Below are 3,971 nucleotides of genomic sequence, written 5' to 3'. Positions count from 1 at the left end.
GGGGGGAGAGGGAACAGAGCCAGCAGGCCAGGTTTTCACAGAAGATTACAATAAAATAAACTGGTTCTCCTCAATAAAGCAGTGAGAATTTTATGACTCAACAGCTTATCTTTTAGCAACGGGGTCTACACTAGGAGCATAATCTGGGGGTTAATCTCTCATCATCATCATCATCATTACTATTGTTGTTGTTGATTTGGAATAGAGATGGACAGATAGGGATAATGTGCTTATAAATTTATATACACATGTATGTTTAATGCAGAATACCTCAGTTAATAACCCAGATACATTCTTCAAACACCTTGAAACCATGGCTAACTACTCTCAGATTGACATAGCAGAAGAGACCTGTGCTAGTTTCAACAGTGTTGGGAACATATTAGAAGGTGAAACCAATTCCACAGACTCGTTGATGCATCCTCAAAGAACTTAACATCTTTAGATAACTTGACACAATACAATTGTTGCACATTGTTTTTTTCTTAAGTTTTCGTAAAATTAGCAAACAAGCTTGATTAAGATCCAGTATTACAATAAAATTATAAAACTGGATTAATTAATGAACTTTAATCACACATATACTAATCAACTCAGCATTACTTTAATCAAACAGTGAGAAATGAGAGCAAAGTGATAAGATCTAGGACAAAGGTTCAATCTCTGGTTCTTCCTCAACAACACATCAACTGCCTTCAGTATTTGGGGGGTGGATTTTCTCTCATGAAACAATTCACAGTTCCCAAAATGTCTTGTCCAGAAGACCTCCCTTTGCTTATCATTATCAATTATCAAGAATTGCCTAAAATTCAAGTTTCCATTCTTCACAATAGTCTTTCACTTCTGGACAGATATTGGCAAAATATTAGATCAGAGTTTCAATTTGTATTTCTGCAACAGTGAATGGTTCTGATTTTTTCTGGAATCCTTTTAGCATTTCATTGAAGCAGGTCCCTTTTCCACAGAAGGGAATATCAAATTGTGAGAGCAATTCACATGTCTTTTGGAGGAGTATTCAAGAGTTTCTCACTAAGCAGTGACCAAGCAAAATTGTTTGGTTCAGTGTGCTGCCAGGAGTTCAAATCCTGCCAAGGTTGGCTTTGCTCATTCATTCTTTCAGCATTAATAAAATACCAGTTAAGTACTGGGGGTTAATAATGTAACTGACTGGCCTCCCTCCATCCCCTAGAATTTTGCGCCTTGTGTCTATCGTAGAAAGAATCTTTACTATCATTATTGTTACTAAAGTGGCAAACTGGCAGAATCGTTAGCACAGAATCGTTAGCACAGAATCGTTAGCACAGAATCGTTAGCACAGAATCGTTAGCACAGAATCGTTAGCACAGAATCGTTAGCACAGAATCGTTAGCACAGAATCGTTAGCACAGAATCGTTAGCACAGAATCGTTAGCACAATCGTTAGCACAGAATCGTTAGCACAATCGTTAGCACAGAATCGTTAGCACAGAATCGTTAGCACAGAATCGTTAGCACAGAATCGTTAGCACAACGGGTGAAATGCTTGGTGGTATTTCATCTGCCGTTACAGTCTGAGTTCAAATTCTGCCAAGGTCGACTTTGCCATACACCCTATCATAGTCAATAAAATAGATACCAGTTGCACACTGCAGTTGATATAATCGACGAGCCCCACCCCCAAAATTTCAGGCCTTGTGCCATAATTTAAAATCATTATCATTATTATTATTATTATCTCGTGCTGTCCCACCAAAAATATCAACTCCAAGAAGAAATTCACAACACAGCCAGATGTATGGGCCTGGCTAAAAATAGCAGCCAAATACCTTTCAAATGACATCATCTTAAAGCTGGAAACACTGAAGGATAAACAATTGTTGAAAATAGACGGGGAAGGTCATAGTTGGAATGTTTTTGATCATAGGTCTATTGGATCAGAAGAGACCTGGGGTTAAACAACAACAAATTAAGTGTTTGGTCAGCGAGGACAAAGTAACAACAGCAACAACACTTAGAGAGTCAATGACATTCCTTCCTTTCTTTCACACACACAAACACACAGAGTAACACACAAACACACGGAAAGGAAGCAGGGCTTTAACGCAAGTAGTTTGACAGTTGCCAAGGCAACAAAACAGCAGGTACAACAACAACAAGAACAGTAACTGCTGCTGCAGCTGGGAGGGAAGAGGAGGGAGTGGAAGAGAACGGAAGGAAGGAAACCAGATGCAGTGTGTGTGTGTGTGTGTTTCAGTAGGAAGAATGATGTGTACAGAGGTACTGCTGCATGTAACAGGGTGTAAACGTGTGTGTGTAAACTACTTACATAAATACATACGTGTGTGTATATTTATATATGCATATATATATATATATATATATATATATATATATATATATATATATATATATATATAATATGTATACATATATGTATGGTATATATATATATATATATATATATATATATATAAACACAAATATACATATGGTGTAAGACGAGAAAGGCTAATACTTGGGGGAAAGAAGACAGCATGCTGGTGGTGGTGGTGGTGACAGCAGCAAATATTTAGAGTGGTTGTGTGACCCTAGGGCAATGGTGACCTCAGTGCAATTTGCACACACACACACACCAACACAAAGGACCCCCATGGTGTAGCCCTCTCCACATCATTACCAAGTATTTCTTCTGAATAGATTAGCTGAAGTCATTAGGAAAACAGAGAAAAGCGATTAAGAGAGTTGCACAGTCTGTGTTCAACATGGTTGCCCTTATCACAGGCATTGCACCACACCCGCCACCCCTACCCCACCCAGCTTGACAGACCTGTTCCACATACATCACCACCATCACTACACATACACACACATACTCTCTCCCTTTCATCCCCTAACAAGGGTCTTCAGTGTGGTCTTTTGACCTGCAAGAAATAACAGCCATTACACCCACTATCACATTCTACTGCTTTAAATAATGAAGGACACTTCCCCTGATATACTTCAAGATGCAATTGTGTTGATAGATGTAAGGATCATGGCTGTGTGGTAAGAAGTTTGCTTCCCAACCGCATGGCTCCAGGTTCAGTCCCACTGCATGGCACCTTGGGCAAATGCTTTCTACTATCGTCTCAGGCCAACCAAAGCCTTGTCAATGGATTTGGTAGACGGAAACTGAAAAGAAGCCTCTCATATATGTGTGCACGTGTCTTTGTGTTAGTGTTTGTTCCCCCCCCCCCACTACTTGACAATTGATGGTGTGTTTTTACATCCATCTAACTTAGTGGTTCAGCAAAAAAGACCAACAGAATAAGTAACAGGTTTTAAAAAACTAAGCACTGGGGTTGATTAAATTCAACTAAATATATTTCAAGATAGTGCCCCAGCATGGCTGTAATCCAATGATTCTAACAAGACAGAAGATATATACTCTTTTATTCTTTTGTTTCAGTTATTTGACTGTGGCCATGCTGGAGCACCGCTTTTAGTCAAGCAAATTGACCCCAGGACTTACTCTTTGTAAACATTACTTTTTCTATTGGATACTTTTTGCTGAACCACTAAGTGATGGAGACATAAACACATCAACGTCGGTTGTCAAGCGATGGTGGGGGGACAAACACACACATACACACTAATACATACATACATACATACATGCAACAGGTTTCTTTCAGTTTCCGTCTACCAAATCCACTCACAAGGCTTTGGTCGACCCAAGGCTATAGTAGAAGACACTTGCTCAAGGTGCCATGCAGTGGGACTGAACCTAGAACCATGTGGTTGGGAAGCAAGCTTCTTACCACACAGCCACTCATGTACCTATACATGTGTGTGTGTGTGTGTGTGTATAGTCCAATATTCCCCAGTGTCTGATTTTCTTCATACAGTGTATAATCTGAAGGAGATTTTGGCTGCTATTTTTAGCTGGTTCAGTTACCACCACAGAGGTTCCTTTTTTGGTTTGTGTCTTCTTCCCTTTCTTAAGGAGAATG

The 3,971-nt window shown here is 39.4% G+C and overlaps 1 protein-coding gene across 4 annotated transcripts in view; it reads right to left on the bottom strand.

Moving 5' to 3' along the window:
* The window catches only part of LOC106872245 (CD151 antigen), an 89,088-nt gene that overhangs the window by 30,706 nt on the left and 54,411 nt on the right, over positions 1–3,971 (bottom strand). The window lies entirely within an intron of this gene.

This window comes from Octopus bimaculoides, chromosome 7 (genome assembly GCF_001194135.2).
Source record: "Octopus bimaculoides isolate UCB-OBI-ISO-001 chromosome 7, ASM119413v2, whole genome shotgun sequence".
Taxonomy (NCBI): Eukaryota; Metazoa; Mollusca; class Cephalopoda; order Octopoda; family Octopodidae; genus Octopus; species Octopus bimaculoides.
This window is presented reverse-complemented; position numbering and strand designations above follow the sequence as displayed.